The following is a 17,882-nucleotide window of genomic DNA, read 5'->3' as shown; positions in this document are numbered from 1 at the left end:
AGGCTGTACCAATGACCTATACAGTGGTATTATCACTTCTTTCTTTCTGCTACTGATTCCTCTCCCTATGCAACCAAGCATCTGACTTGCCTTCCTCATTGCTTTGTACAATGTTTGCTTGCCTTTAAGCCACCTGAAATAGTGACTCCTAGATCTCTTTCCACCAGTAGTTTCCAGTTCCAGTATAGTGCAATTAAAACTATATTTAGCCTTTGGAATTTTGAGACCCAAGTACATGATCTTGCATTTTTTGGCATTAAAGTGTAGTTGCCACGTTCTTGACCATTCCTCTAGTCTACCTAGATCATCAATCATATGTTTTACCCATCCTGGTGTGTCTACCCTGTTGCATACCTTTTGTGTCATCTGCAAAAAGGCATAGTTTCCCTTCAATACCATTTGCAATGTCACAAATAAAGATATTAAAAAGCACTGGTCCCTGAGGTACTGCACTTGTAAAATTTCCCTCTTGAGACTGCACTCCATTTACTACAACTCTCTGTTTCCTATCCTGCAGCAAAGATCTTATCCATTCAACTATCTTTGCATCCAATCCCATGCTTTCCAGTTTAACAGTCTGCGATGTAGAACAGTGTTACAAGCCTTAATAAAGTCTAGATAAGCTATATTTATGCCCCCCACCTTTATCTATTTCCTTAGTCACCCAGTCAAAAAAGTCAATAAGATTTGTTTGACATGATCTCCCCCCAGTAAATCCATGCTGTTTGGGATCCTGCAAATTGCTGAATTTGAAATAATCTATGACACTTTCTTTTAAGAGTGTTTCCATCAATTTCCCTACTACTGATGTAAGACTGATTGGTTGGTAGCTGCTTGCCTCTTCCTTGCTTCCACTTTTGTGCAGTGGGACGTTTGCTCTTTTCCAGTCCTCTGGAATTACTCCAGTAGCTAGTGACTGGTTGAACAATTCTGTTAATGGTGTTACCAGCACCCCTTTAAGCTCTTTTAGTATCCTTGGATGTATCCCATTGATTTATCCACTTTCAGTTTTGAGAGTTCTCCTCTGTAAATGTGCTTGTTCCTACCTCATTTTTCTGATTACACCTGCAACTTAACTGTGGCCCCTTGCACTCTCTTTCAGTAGTGAATACTGAACAAAAATAATTGTCTCCCTCAACAAGACTCCCTCTTTCTGTTTTTAGTCTTTTTATTCCACCATTTGTTTTTATCATTTTGCTTATATACTTAAAATAAGTTTTGCCCCCTTACCCACTGATTGTGCCATTTTCTCCTCAGCTTTTGCCTTTGCACATCTGATTACTTTCTTAGCCTCCTTCAGTTTTACAAGATACACCTCTTTGTCCTTATTATTTTGCATCTGCTTGTATTTCCTAAAGGCCATCTTTTTTGCTTTCACAATACTTGCTATCTTTTTCCCAAACCACACTGGCTTCCTTTTCCTAGTGGTTTTCCTAACCCTTTTGATACAAAGGTCTGTTGCCTTTAATATTGTACTTTTTAAATTTTCCCATCTCTCCTGCACTCCTTTCAAGTTTCTCCACTCTGCCAAAGATTTGCTTACACATCTTCCCATCCTTGGAAAATCAGCCTTCCTAAAATCTAACACCTTTGTTCTTGTATGGGGTAAGTCAGTATCTATCTTTATACTTAACCATACTGCTTGATGATCACTGGATCCCAGGTTTCACCCACTTTTACATCAGATATTGTGTCTCCATTTGTAAGTATTAAGTCTAATATTGCATCTTTCCGAGTGGGCTCCCTCACCAATTGCTGGAGGGAGGCTCCCTGCAATGAATTCAGGGTGTCCCTATTTCTACAGACACCTCCCAGTTTATATTGGGTAGATTAAAATCTCCCATGATTATAACCTCTCCTTTTAATGCCATTTTAGTGATGTCCTGCAATAGTTTATTGTCCAATTCCTCTTCCTGACCTGGTGGTCTGTAGATCACATCAATATGAAGAATCACTTTCTCCCATTTCTATAGTCACCCAAAGGGACTCGTTTTTTTTCTTCAATACTATGTATTATTGTAGTATTTATGCTTTCCTTGACATACATTGCTACTCCTCCTCCTATTCTTCCCATTCTGTCCTTCCTAAATAAAGTATATCCCGGTATAGCTATGTCCCAGTCATGATTTTCATTGCACCATGACTCCATAATAGCCACAATATCCAGATCATCCCTTGTCATTATTGCAATTAGTTCAGGGACTTTATTTCCTAAGCTCCTAGCATTTACACACATTGCTCTTAGAGTTATAACCTTGGTTATAAATGGTGATAACATGCAGTCAATGTCTTGTTATAATTTATGCGATCATGTCAATAAACAGCTATATGAGTGCATATGCAGTCATAAAGTGACTTTGATTTTTCACTTAACAGTTGCTATTTTATATAATATTACAGATGAATGAAACTCCTGTGGTTCGATATGTTGAACAATTCACAAACCTGTAATAAGATTTCTGATTCTTAAATGTATTAATCTCACTAACAAACAACAGGTCTAAGTTGGAGGGGTAAGGATGATGTTTTGCGAGGCTGTCTTCTGAACTCACCAAAGGACCACCGACCCCTCCCTAAAGAGGAAGCTCTGGCACTGTAGTGATGTGTTAGGCAGACTTGCAGTCTGCCTGTCATTGCAAAAGAGCATCCCAGTTTCCACCCTTATGGACTGATCTACACAGTGGCAAAAGGTTTCAGGTCAACATTTGGCAGCCCATATCCTCCACTGGACCATTTTGACTCAGAGGAAACTTTTGTAGCTTACCTGAGACTACTACTGGTTGTTCCTGCTGTCCCTGAAGCTTGCCACAAGAGAATCACCATTATTACTGCTGACCTACAGTAACATTGATCATTGTTTGCTTCAATCATTGTATCACCTACTCTACTCCATAAATTGCCTTGGAGGTAAAGGCTTTTACCAGTTATTTTCTATGGAATCAGTATGTAATACTGACAGAGATCCCGACACTGGTTGGTAAGTACCCTAACCCTCCCCTCTCCTCCCCCAAACATTAACCCTCCCTTAGGGATGCCTAACCCTAAAACTCCTGGGGTGGTGCCTAACCCTAAACCCCCCCTTCCTGCACCCTAAAACTAAATATCCCCAGGGGGTGCCTAACCCTAATGTCAGGGCTCTGCCGGGGATCAGCGCGGCCTTACCTCCTCGCCGGCTTCCTTTGATCTCCCGGGCGGTCGGGCAGCTGGTGCGGCGGCTGAGAGGACGCTGAGCATTCTCCCCATGCGTAGGGGACTGCGGGCGGGTGTCTGGACTCGGGGTTCCCGGCATGGGCGCCGCCATGTCAGTCGGCCCATGTGACTGTACTTCTGGCCTGGGATAGGTGAGCGTCAGCTGATCGCTGTGCACTTATCAAAGGGTTCTGTGGGGTATATAGCCTGCTTCCACCTTTCTGCAAACTGCCTGAACAACGGTTGTCTCCTAGTCCCTAGTTGAGTTCCGGTCCAGGTTCCTGGCGTTCTATTTCCTCTACAGTGTGTTCCATCTCTGCCTGTGTGCCAAGACGTTACTGTGATCCCTGTGCAACAGTGAGTTACCATCTACTTGTGTGCTAAAATGTGTCTCTAGTGAACTTCTTGCAACAGTGTATTACCATCTGCCTGTGTGCTAAACGTGTCTCTAGTGAACCTTGTGCAACAGTGAATTACCATCTGCCTGAGTGCTAAAACGTGTCTCTAGTGAACCTTGTGCAACAGTGAATTACCATCTGCCTGTGTGCTAAACGTGTCTCTAGTGAACTTTATGCAACAGTGTATTACCATCTGCCTGTGTGCTAAACAAGTCTCTAGTGAACCAGGTGCAACAGTTAATTACCAGCTGCCTGTGTGCTAAACGAGCCTCTAGTGAACTTCATACAACAGTGAATTACCATATCTGTCTGTGTGTTAAACATGGCACTAGTGAACTTTGTGCTACAGTATTGCCAGACTTCTTTACGTTGTTTGTGGATCACTCCACAGTGCCTTAAACCTTAGGCATCTCTTATTAGGGCCACGGTTATTTGTGTCTCCAATTCCCACTAAGCTCGGGTACCTAGGACCGCGACCTGCTCACAGGGTGCAGCTAAGCCCAAATCCCGATTGGAGGGGTCACTGGCGAACACCATCCTGTGGGTTAGACTCCGCACCATTGCCCAGGTCTCGTCAACACTCGAGAGCTGTGGATGAGGAGAACATATATCCAGGCCCCTAGCCTTCGTTTCCTCCCGCAACCCGGACCCAGAGTTTCCACTCCCCCAGCGCCAAGCGTGACACCTAACTTTCCCTCCCCAAAACCTAACCCTTCTACACTCCCTAAACCTTCCCTCTTCCCCCGTGGCTAACGCTAAGGATGCCTTGAACTTACTTCATTTGGGCTGTCGTCCTTTGGCGTTCCAGTATCGGGATTCAGATAGGTGTCAGTATTTTGATGCCTATCTGAAGTCCCCTGTCAGGCTTCTCATGTCGGGATATAGACCAGCGGCATTTAGTCCACTGGTCTATAAACTGCATCCCATTTTCTATTACTCTGCTGTATTTTGACTGTCTCATATTTACCACTTACTACTATTGCATAGTCATGTCATGACCTGTCATGATGTGAACAAGCCCTCTAGGTGAAATGATTGTCATCTCCAGGAAACAAGAATGCAGCCATCTCCATTGGAATATGACCGCTGAAGCAAATACCCATGCAGGGAGATGGTGATGTAATCTACAAGCGTCTTTTGCTTTATCCTTTGTTATTGAGATAGTACTGCAATACCTGCATACAGACCACTGCACATGCTCCTAGACACTCCATTGTTCACGCTCCCCTCAAATATAAGGGGAAAGTCACGCAAATTTTTTCTCCCTATATTTAAAACCAGGACTGGCCCTGCTGCCTGGTGCTGGTTCTTAGATTACAGTGGAACCCTACACATGTTGTTCCCTGTAATTTTAAGAACCAGGACTGGCTGGCAAGTGCGGGGCTGGCTAATCCTTTGGGGGGGGGGGCCCTATGTCATTTCGTTTTTTATTTTTACACTTTTTCTTCTATTTACAGGCAGAAACATACATGGATCACAGTGATCTGCGTATGTTTATGCCAAACTCGCAGATCACAGGCAGGTGTATTTATTTCATGAGTTTTTACAGGAGAGTTTTTCCATCTCATGAGAGTTTACAAACTCTCTGCTTGGTAAATTCCAGAATCCTATCTTCACTAGTGAAAAGGTTCTCGAGTTTTGCCGATGGTGAATTGAAGAGAGTTTGCTAACTCTCCAGTATTTTTCCGTAGCAAAGGAGATCTCTCTCCCGAGTTTGACATTAGTAAATTTGAGAGTAGGAAATGACCAAACTCTCCAGAGTTTGCAAACTCTCACTTTAGTAAATTTACCCCTATGTCCCAGATATAGGCGTAATTTTACAACTGCAAAATGGTGGTGTGGTTTATGTTCTGTTGCACAAATTGTAAAAAATCACTGATAATATTCTGCTGTTTTAAGATATGTATCTTTAACCACTTGCCTGGAACATTCGTATCAGATGCGACCACACCAGGCTGGGCTTTCCCTGACATGGTCGCATCTGATGCGACCAGTCAGAAATGCCCACTAGGTGGCTGTGGGAAGCTAATCTTCCCACAACCACCTATGTCAGAGGGACCTGCTACGCCCTCTACACCCCTGGATCCCCCTACTGTATGTCCAGATCACTGCTGGGCACAGTGATCAGGCACCTGGCAGCATCCCCTCCTGGTGTGGCTGCAAAGGCAGCCTTGACTTCCATAGAAACAGCAGCCGCGGCTCCTGTAGTCGTAGCTGCTGCTGTGACCCGATCAATGTGGCCAGCAGTGATCGGGAAAGACAGATTGGGTGCAGATGAGGGAAAACAGACTAGCACAGTTGGGAGACCACACAGCAGTAGGGATTGGGGAAGGTAGAGCAGCATGGAGGTGGATAGGGGAAGAAAGTGTACATGCATAGACAGAGTATAATAATTTTAGCAATTAGGGAGCTGAATGTGTATTTTAAATTAGATAGATGTATGGAGTGAGAAGGATGTTGCAACCCAGTGGGATTGTTGAGGTGACCGAATGGGAAGATTGTGGGCACTGTGTAGGATGTGGGTGCCACATAACTGCTCAGACCTCCGTTGCATAGACTGCATTTTTGTATTCCAATGAGCACACAATTGTGTGAATTAGTAGCTCCACCATTTTGTGAGTGACTGCAATCTCACTCTATGAAAGTGATGAATCTGTAGCTAACCACAGGGTTTGATGGCATACCATATCTGTATTGCGCAAGGAACACATCCATTAAGGCGTCAGCCTTAACGATTATAATTTCATTGCTTTTTTAAGTTTGAATGGTAGAAATTCAGTAGGTTTTGTGAAATTTCAGATCATGTCTAAGAAGCCTGAATGGGACATGTGAAACCATAAGGTTTTTTGTCTAAGGAAATTCATTGCTTTTTAAAAATGTATTAACTCTCAAGGTTTGGAGGAGCAAACCGAGCCACCTGCAGGGGAAAAGGGCAACAAAATTGTACACTAGCGCAGCTGGAAGAAGGGCTGGCACACAAGAGGTGGTTTAGGAGGAGCAGAGTGAGAGATGGCTGCAGGGACAGGCTGTAGGCGTGTGGGGTAGTGGCAGCAGTGGGGTTGCGGAGCAGTGGCGGGGCAGTGACAGGGTGCGTCAGAGGGTGACAAAGGGCTCAACAGTACTGGGCATGCACTTGAGAAAATTAAATCAATAAGTCACAAATGCATGGATGCATCAGTGAGATCCATGTATGCATCCATGTTAAAAATTGAATGTGTAAAAAAAAAGTAAAATAAAGTGCCCCCCCAAAGCACAACCAGCACCGGGCTTTTTTAGAGCCAGTCCTGGTTGTCAAAAGACATAGGAGTCCCCTGTATTTAGCACAACCAGCACTGGGCTATGAGCCAGTCCCGGTTTTGGAAATACACGTGAATAAATTTAGTAAAGTTCCCCTGTATTTACCAATACCACCACCGTAATTGTTCTAGTTGGGGGGTAATGCCACAGCCAGGGGAGCCCTTTCACTGGCTTCCCCAGCCAAAGCATTACTGGGGATCTACCCCAATAAAGGGCACCAGAGCACCCGGGCATAGGCTGAAAGCCTGGTTCTCTCCCCGGTCCCCCTGGTTGGTGAGTGCTGGGTTGATTGTGTGAAGTGACCCCAATCACCGTGAAGCACAACCAGCCCCGGGCTTTTCACGGCCAATCCTGGTTGTGAAAATATAGGGGACAAAAAGCGTAGGGGTCCCATGTATCTAGCACAACCAGCACCGGGCTAGTCAGAACCATCCCTGGTTGCCAAAATACGGGGTACAAATGATGTAGGGGTCCCCCATATTATATAGGGGAAAAAAATTAACAGGGTCCCCCTATATTATCCAGAACCAGCACCTGACTTTTTCTAGCAGGGGGATAATGCCACAGCCAGGGGAGCCCTTTCACCGGGCCCCCCAGCCAAAGCATTAACTCTGACTGCTAGTAAGCCCAGGCTAGAAATTATTGGGGACCCCACCAATAAAGGGGTCCCACTCTCCAGGGCATACCATGCCTAGGCTGAAAGCCCAGTGCTATCCCCAGCTCCCCTTGTACCAGCATGCAGGGCATTAGGGCTCACTGGCACCTGTAGTCCACCTGTCAATAAAAATATAAAATAAACACATTTTAATATTGTAATATTTTATTTTACTGCCTCTTCACCTGGGGGGTGGCGGCTTTTAAGCTTTTTTTCGTGGGCCACCCCAGGGCTTTGGCATATTCACCTGGCCGCTGCCACCCCAGGGCTTCGGCATATTCACCTTGGGGGCGCTATCCCCCAGGAGAAGACACTTGGTGTCTTTTCCTGGGGGATAGCAGCCTTTAAGCTCTTTTTCACGGCCACCAACATCCCATGGCTTTGGCGTATTCACCTGTCAGGCGCAAATTCACCAGGGCTTCAGAGTCTTCATCTGGCGGGCTCCAACCCACCAGGGCTTTGAAGTCTTCACCTGGGGGATGGCGGCCTTTAAGCTCTTTTCATGGCCGCCACAACCCCAACGCTTCGGCATTTTTGCCTGGCGGGTGACAACCCGCCAGGGCTTCTGGCATCTCCGCCTGGGGGGTAGCAGCCAATTAGCTCTTTTGCATGACTGCCATCTCCCCAGGGCTTCTGTTGTCCTCTTCACCTAATGGGTGGCAGCCCATCAGCTCTTTTGCATGGCAACCCACCCAATAGGACTTCCGGCATCTTCTTTCTTCAGGAGCTCTTCATTACTCCCGGCCTTGGGCCTGCCATGCTGCTTCCTCGTGCTATCTTATATAAGCCAGTCGAGGGGGCTGGGCAATGATGTCACAAGCTGTGACTGGCTCATAGTGGCCATCTTTGAATTGAAAAAAATTGCCCTTATAATATATGTATGTATATTTATATACTGTGTGTATATATGTTGTAACACTGGGTATGGAAATGAGGACTCCAGACAGGTGGGTAATTTGGTAAAGCAGTGGCTTTCTATTAGCAGCAAACACTGCACCTTAGCATACCTGAGCATAGGCCTGGATACACACAGGCACATAACAGTAAATAAGCAATTAAACATAGAGTAAATGTCCCAGCACTCCTTGTGCTAATCAGTCATTAGTAACTTGCAGCTACAGCTGGCCATGCTCTCCCAGCATAGCCCTCGGACCCTGGCACACTACAGCACTGTGTCCCTAGAACCTGGCTGCTAATAAGCATCAGGGCCAGGAGCAATAGGTGTGTGGGAGTTTTAAACCCTTCTTGTGCTGATTATTCCATCTGGGTCTGTGTAAATGTGAAAAGCTGGAATTCCACACCTCCACTGATAATGCAGAACACATAGGTTTCACTCCAGCCTTGGAGGGAGTTGATTCCACCATAAGGTGGATAATTAAGTTGAGAGACAAACCCTCTCACCACAAAATATATATATATATATATATATATATATATATATATATATATATATATGTGTGTGTGTGTACAGGTACAGAGTTTGCCATAGCCGAAATGCTGGGGACCAGGGGTATTTCTGATATTGGATTTTTTTCAGTATTTAAAATACCTGGGGTTCCGGCGGCATAGGCGGGGGTCTTGCAGGGGTGCTTGGGGGTCCAGCTTGTGCTGCAGGGGTTCAGCGGCATCCATGGCAGGGTGCGGAGGTCCAGCGTCATCCGTGGCAGGGTGCATAGGAGTCCAGCGGGGGGGTCCGGCAGTGGTGTGGGAGGGTCCAGTGGCATCTGCAGGGGGTTCCAGCACTGTGGAAGAGACGTAGTTGGTGAAAGAATGGCTGCAAAGCCACAACCATGCCGGCAGTCATTGGACAGTGACACAGTGACGTCATGACACCAGGTCACGTCATGATGTCACAGCACATCCAATATATTCCAGTTTTATTTATATTTAACATTGATGTTATAAGTCATTTTATTTTTATTATGGCACTCCTGTACGATCAAGACTCAATATTTATGGGTTCTACCATCAATAGAAACCATCGGCCATCAAAGGTACAGCTGTCAATGGCAATGATTACAATATACCATAAAAATTTCTAATTTTATGGTAAACGGTGTTTATAAAAAAATAAAAAAAAATATTTATAATATTGTGTTGGATAAGTTTTTAAAAGATGTTCTTGCCCTAATTCAGTCATAAAAAAATTACAATTTCTGAGAGGTTTTTGGAAAAAAAACTTGTCAGTTAAGTGGTTAAATTCCATCATAAAGATATGGCAGTTATATTCGCTGACAATATTATGACTATTGTTTTTTAAAAAAGAAATTATTAAATCTATTATATAATCATAATAAATGTCGGTCCAACAAAAGGGTGGTGAGCGCTGGAGGGAGGAACCACACTCCCCTAACTGCCCTCAATGGCTACTTGATGCCTGGATACTGCCTCTCTTGTCTCCCAGTGCTCTCCGCATCCCCCCTGCCACTCACTGGTACCAGAGACTAGAAACACACTGCTGGTGAGCTGGCAAAAGAGACTTCTACACACCTTCCTACAATACACACCTTCCTACAGTACACCCCAAAATTCCATCAATTGCTTTAGCCTGGAAACAGCCATGTGTTTGATATATTTGGAGGGGATTATATATTAATAAATGGATAGACTAAACTAATTTATTTTGCTAGAAATGTTTGACTGCTCTAGTTAGTTTCGGTTTCTAAAACTTGGATCTAAGCCATGGTTGGGCGTGGTTGGGGTCGGGACATTAGACTTTTTCACTCTCTGCAATGTGCACACCTGTCCGCCACACTGGTCTCTGCAGACACATGTACTGTTTAAACCATGTACACCTTATGTATACACTCTATGGGGGTCATTCAGACCCACTCACGAGCGGCAGTACGCTCGCAAGTGGGTCGATGGTCCCCACTGCGCATGCGCAAGACGGAGGGAGCTCCGTCGTGCGCATGCGTGCGACCCGGCGAGCGAAGGACTTTCCATCGCTCCGGGTCTCGCACCAAAGGGGGCATGCTGTCGATGTTGATTGACAGCACGCCCCCTTTGGTGGGCGTGCCTGCCAGATGGAGGCGTTCCCATAGGAACGCCTACCGTCTGAAGCCAGCCCCACTGACATCACTAGTGATGTCAGTGGGAGTGATTTTGGCTCTGATAGAGCCAAAATCACTCCTGGCCTTGCGGCTGGGAAACCATCGCGACCATTTTTTTGCACGCTCGTATATGCTGTGGGTGGTGACCCACAGCTATACGAGCATCCAGGAGGACGCTCCATATTAATGGAGGAGGGCCCTGATTCAGAGCGAGCGCTCTGGTCAGAGCGTCCGGCTCTGAATCAGGGCCTATGTACACTATAAAATATATACACCTTAAATAGACGTCATATATACCTTCTATATCCTATACGCACTGTGGGGGCGATTCAGACCCGGACACTAAGCTGCGCTCTCTCACTGTCAAAAGGGGCCAGGTATGCAAATTCCGCGATCGCACTGTCTGGTGTAAGGACGCCCTCTATGTTTTAGAGAGCGACGGCAGAGTGAGCGCACTTTGGTACAAAGACGCCCGCTTTTTTTTCTTAACACACATCATCTTCAGGAAGTGTATGATTAATCGGAACCATTGCGAGCCATCGGAGCTGCACGCAGCGCTTGAGGTAGACTCTACTCCACCACAAGCAATGCGATCACTGCGGGCTGAGATACAACCAAGTGACGTGTACAATTACGCTTCCATGCTAATAATGCACACCCATAAAACTCAGTTTTGATGCCCAGACATACCTGCATTGCACCACCACTCCCCTGTTCACAAGCACCTTCCCCTGGTACCACCCACAAATGGCACCATCTGTCACTCAGAGTAGCGTTCAGTCTTTGTGTTAAGAGTGCACGATTCCCGATCGCAATGACTGGTTCGCGCACGACAATCGCCCTTAGCATGCATCCGTGGCTTGGCATCCAGGTCTGAATCGGCCCCTGTGTACTCAAGTGTATATAGTTTATACTGTATATAATATATATATATATATATATTATATATGGAACATATATACAGTATATAAAACATGTGTAGACACTATACACACTATGGACCTTATTCAGAGTTGGTCGCAAGCGGCAGCTTGGTCGCACGCAACCGGTTTCCAAACCACGCATGCATATGGTTAGTTGTGCGCATGTGCGTACGAGACCTTGCGATCCAAAATGCTGAAGATCGTACGGCTTACGAGCAGGAAGTGGCTTCCGAGAGTTGATTGACATGAAAGGCCGTTTGTGGGTGTTGACGGGGGTGGTGGTCTAAAAACGCAGGCGTGCCTCAGCGTTTTCAGGGCATTTCAGGGGCGTACATAAATTACCTGCTACGACTGACATAGAAGGCCAGAAGTAGTAAAACATCACTCTGCGAGCAGGTTAGAGGCCTAGCTAATCATACAGCTTGAGGTTGGGTATGTGCTCTCTCAAGCCCCAGAGTATAATCGATACTATCGAATGTGACTGATGTTATGTTTGATGATTCTATTTTGTGCCACACAATGCAAGCAGCTAATAATCATTTGTTGCTAATAACACTGCTAATTTGCTTGTAATTGATTCAGTTGTGTTTACATTAGCGAATAATAAGAATAAATAAATTTCATGGGGATGGCTTATTCTATGCGTTTTTTTGTTAAGTTTTGGTGTAATTTGCACACAACACAAGCGGCCGCAACCATCAGAAGAAAATTAACATACAGCGACTGACAACAACTGACAATGATTGACTCGATCGCTAACTGCTATCTAGAGGAGGTGCATTGTCCACGTATGGGCGTCACTTTGGTTGCGACCGACCGGCTGTGCGATTGCTTCCTTTTTCAGTTTCTCTGTCTTTAGGCGTACGACCGAGCGGCCGCTTATCACCGACTCTGAATGAGGGCCTATATTCTCTAACTAAATACATAATACAACCAATACACCTATTCACTTGAGTTGCTGACCTACGTACCTCTCCCACTTTCCAGATGATCTGTGCCCTCATCACTACATGTTATCACCCACCAACCAGTGGAAAGAGAGGTGCAGATAAGGGGAGAGATATGTGGAAAGAGGAAGAGCAAGAGGGAGAGAGAAAGCAATAGGAGGAAGAGAAAAAAGTTGGAGGGGGAAGTGTAAAAGTAAAAGACAGAGAAGGTAGTTGAGTCGTACAGATAGACTAGGAGAGTGGTAAAGACATAGAGATGGGTGTAATGGAGCATACACACGGTCAGATTTGTCAGACTTGTCAGACTTGTCAGATTTGTCAGATGAACGATTGAACGATTTGAACGATTTTTGACTGCATTAAAATGAATGGAATCGTCCAAGTCTGACTGCAAACACATCAGATGTCAGAAATCGTTATCTGACCATCGGGAACGCGCATCGTTGATCGTCCATCGTTCAGGCATGTCAGATATGTCAGATTTTCCTTCAGATATGAATGACTGAACGATTTTTAAATCGTTATCGTTCATATCTGAAGGAAAAATCTGACCGTGTGTATGCACCATTATACAGAGAACAAAACACCACATCCTACAGCCAGTGACCCAGGAAATGACACGTCCAAAACACTAGTTATTATTATTATTATTATTAATAATAATAATAATAATAATAATAATATGTAACCCCTTTTACCTCTAGAGGGACCAATCCTCCTACTTTCCTTAGGTTACTAATTTTCTTTGTGCCTCGAAGTGTAAACCATGGGGATACTCTGTTTCATGATACTGCTGAAGTGAACATAGAAACACAGTTTTGTCCCACTGTTTTATTGGGGAGAGACTTTTTTTCCACATGAAGCTATGGGTAACCCAAATAATTACACCAGACCTTTTTGATAATGTTGCTGTTGTAGTGGGAGTGTTTTCCCCTGAGTCTGAAGTGCTCTCTTTTGCAAGCATGGTTTGGGAGTCAGACAGTGATGAGAAAAGCAATAGAATAATGTACCTTCTTAGTAAAGTAGAAAATGTTCTTGAAACAGTCGACTGTATGCCTGATCTTAAAGTAAGAAAATGATTGCCTCAAAGCAGTTAAATAACTACTCTGACAAAGGCTAGAGATAATGTAAAAGTGGTTGCGAAAACCCATTAAAACCTGACAGTAGGCTGCAGAGCCATAACTAGACTTTTTGGTGCCGTGTGCCTGAGAGAGCATTGGCGCCCCCCCATTTTTTAAATAGGTACATAAGATAGTGCACCTGAAAAAGGGCCATGGTCTCATAGGGAAGGGCCAGAGAAGAGTTAGGGGAGGCCGGGAGATGCTGGGGATAAAAGCAGAGGAAGCTATAAGTGAGAATGACAATAAACAGAAAATTGACAGGCCCAAACAGTGCCCCCTGCCCTGCAGTGCCCTGTGCCATGGCACAGGTCGCACTACCCGAGTTACAGCCCTGGTAGGTTGTCATACCCTCACATGGCAGAACGTCAAGATTTGTTGTACCAAGTGTCTAAGAAAGGAGAAGATATTGTAGAATAATTGATTATTCCAAAGGTATATAGAAGTATGGTGTTAGACCTGGTTCATGGTCATATAACTACAGAACATTTAGCAGTAGAAAAAGAAAAGCCTACCCTGTCCGGCTCTAACTAAACAAATTAATCAAAATGGAGAGACCTAGCACCCCTTTCAAAAAACATCATTATTAGCACAGTACTTATAGCCAGCAATTACAGTGTCTCTTTTAACAGGCCAAGACTTGTTGTACCAAGTGTCCAAGAAAGAAGATATTGTAGAACAATTGATCGTTCCAAAGCTATATAGAAGAATGGTCTTAGACCTGGTTCATGGTCATATAACTACAGGACATTTAGTGGTAGAAAAAGAAAAGCTTTGCCTGTCCGGCTCTAACTAAACAAATGAATCAGAAAGGAGGGACCTAGCACCCCTCTCAAAAACATGATTACAGGTTGAGTCTCCCATATCCAAAATGCTTGGGACCAGGGGTATTTTGGATAATGGAATATTCCGTATTTTGGAATAATTGCATACCATAATGAAATATCTTGGGAATAGGAACCAAATATAAACACAGATTGCATTTGTGTTATATACACCTTATACACACAGCCTGCAGGTAATTTTATACAATATATTCAATAATTTTGTGGTTCAAACTAAGTTTGGGTACAGAAATGAAATTCATGTATGTTTCATATACACCTTATACACACAGCCTGCAGGTAATTTTAAACAATATATTCAATCATTTTGTGGTTCAAACAAAGTTTGTGTACAGAAATGAAATTCATGTATGTTTCATATGTACCTTATACACAGCCTGAAGGTAGTTTTATACAATATTTTTAATAATCTGTGCCTTAGACAAAGTTTGTGTACATTGAACCATCAAAAATCAGAGATTTAATTATCTCAGTCATGCCAAAAAAATCCGTATTTCGGAATATTCCGTATTTCAGAATATTTGGATATGGGAGACTCAACCTGTATTAGCATAGTACTTACAGCCAGTAATTACAGTGCCTCTTTTAACAGGCCTGCTGTCTGATCCCCAGGTAGTGAGGCTGCCTATGCCTCAGGTAGTGAGAGACTAAACCTACCACACATACATAATACATTACTAAAGTAAATGTTTTTGTTTAACCCTTCGGGGGCTAGTGTGTCAAGTAGAAAAATCCATCTCACTTCTCTCTGGATCACCTCCCCTAATTAGAGGAGGCACTTGATCAATAATTTTATGCCTCAGAGAGGTTAAAGAATGGCCCACAGTGGCAAAATGCCTGGCTAGATGCAAGATGGATTTTTCTACTGGACAAACTAGCTGTCGGGGCTCAGCCGGGGATCGGCTCTCTCTTACCGTCCCGCCGGTGGAGAAGCTGAGTACTCTCCCCGCATGCAGTGGTCTGCGGGTGGTCCGGTGTCGGGGATCACAGTTCCTGACATTGGCGCCGCCTTGACAGTCGGCCCATGTGACAGTATCTTCGTCCCTGGATCGGTGAGTGGTCAGCTGATGCTGTGCACCTATCACAGGGTTCCCCTGGGTATATAATTATCCCACAGGTTACAGGAAGTTGCCTGAACAACGGTTGTCTCCTAGTGCCTTATAGTTGAGTTCCCAGTCCAGGTTCTTGCTCCATCGCGTCAGCAGCAGTGTTTTTCCAACTCTACCTGTGTGCCTCCCATCTCTGGTGATTCTCTGTGCAGCAGTGTGTTACCATATCTACCTGTGTGCCTCCCATCTCTGGTGATTCTCTGTGCAGCAGTGTGTTACCATATCTACCTGTGTGCCTCCCATCTCTGGTGATTCTCTGTGCAGCAGTGTGTTACCACCTCCACCTGTGTGCCCGAATGCCTCTGGTAATTCTCCATGCAGCAGTGTGTTACCACTTCCACTTGTGTGCCTGAACGTCTCTGGTAATTCTCTGTGCAGCAGTGTGTTACCACCTCCACCTGTGTGCCCGAATGTCTCTGGTGAATTCTCTGTGCAGCAGTGTGTTACCACCTCCACATGTGTGCCCAAACGTCTTGGTGACCCCCTGTGCAACCATGAGTTACATCTCTACCTGTGTATCTAACATTTCTTGTGATCTCCGTGTCAAGTGTTTAACCTACGTTCTAAACATCATTATTGGTAATATTGTTTAGTGCCTTACTCCGGGCATTTTCTCCCAGGGCCACGGTTATCTGTGTCTCCATTCCCACGGGGCTTGGGTACCTGGTCAAAGGACCGCGACCTGCTCACAGGGTGCAGCTAAGCCCAAATCCCGCTTGGAGGGGTCACTGGCAAACACCATCCTGTGGGTTACACTCCGCACCTTTGCCCAGGTCTCGCCAACACCCAAGATCTGTGGATTAGGAGAACACATATCCAGGCCTCCCGTCTCCGCTTTCTCCCACAACCAAGGCCCACAGCGTCCCATACGTCAGCTACAGATGTGACACTAGCCCCCACAGTGTTAAACAAAAACAAGGTCTTTGATGCTTTCTATAAACACATTATATATTTACTTTAGCAACATCTCAATATATTACATGAATTTTCTAATAGTATCACTAGATGCCTCTGTTACTGCTGTTTGCCTTCACCCTAAATGTAATAATGTTCACAATCTAAAAAGCATCTTCTGTGGCAAAGAGGGTACTTTTCCACATTTTGATGTCTAGAACAGAACTCATTCTCCAGGTGAGATAGGGTTAAGATTCCTGCTGCTTACTACAACAAAGGTCTTACACACAGCTGTACTACCTAGATGTTACTGATTTGGTGTGATTAAAGGTATAAAGGATTGTGGAATTCAGTGGGCTGAATAGCAGCTGGACTGGTAGGGCATAGCTAATGTTAGGAAACAATTTCATATGTACCAATGCCAAAAACAAGAGAGCGACCCACGCGCTTGGAAGAGTTAAAGTATCAGTTCAGTCTCAAATGCGGCCGTGTGAGGTAGTCAGCCTCATATATATGTGTATAAATTATAGAAAAGGCAGTCGCAGAGGCTGAGGATAATAATTATTCTGCTCAAATCAATCGTCAAAGGTAAAAAATACTTGAATATTTATTTCAATAAAAAATCACAATAATAATGTCAACAGTTGACATCCAAACCAAAAACAATTAATATTTCAACCTTCACTAAATGTGATTGATAATTAGACATGCAGCAAATGGTACACAATCCCTGGATATGCTCAATTATAAATGTTCTCCTGTCTCTGAGGGACCAGGAGTATGACCTTAATAACAACATCACTGTTGTTTGTAGGGCTAAAGGTGTCAGTGCAAGGTGAATGTGATTACCTATATCCACCTTGAAAAAGATGCCCTTGAGGCGTTGAAACGCGTAAGTGATATCTCACTGCAGCTACTCCCCTGGGCACTGCTCACCCACCCTGTTTCCAACTGTCAATACTTGGCTGCCTGTTTGCTGACATTATCCGGCTTCACTATCGTCCGGGCACTTTACATCTATACCCCTGGTAACGAGTCAGGACTGTCTGGAAGTTTGCCGGGGATACGGACTGCGCCCGACTACCACAGAGCATAGAGACATATGGAGCCTGAGATAGGACACCGCTAGCATGACCCGGTAAGAAACCCCGCTCCGGGCACCTTGCACTGACACCTCTTGCTCATGAGGTAGGCTTCTAGCAGCCGATTGGGGAAACAGTCCTATCCCGGCTACTGCATTGCCTGGAGGCATACGAAACACTAACGGGCCCCCAAACAGGACTCAGCTTACTATTATTGCACCCTACATCTACACAGCTGGAGCTGTGAGTAAGAACATACGGTGTTTGCCTATTCTCATTGTCACCCCAGGATTACAAAAGAACATTTCATTCAAATAGATGCTTCCTGCTGGTCGGGTTGAGCACATTACAGTTCAAATCAAAGGGTGCTTC

This window comes from Taudactylus pleione, unplaced genomic scaffold (genome assembly GCF_031769625.1).
Source record: "Taudactylus pleione unplaced genomic scaffold, aTauple2 ptg001314l, whole genome shotgun sequence".
NCBI lineage: Eukaryota > Metazoa > Chordata > Amphibia > Anura > Myobatrachidae > Taudactylus > Taudactylus pleione.
This window is presented reverse-complemented; position numbering follows the sequence as displayed.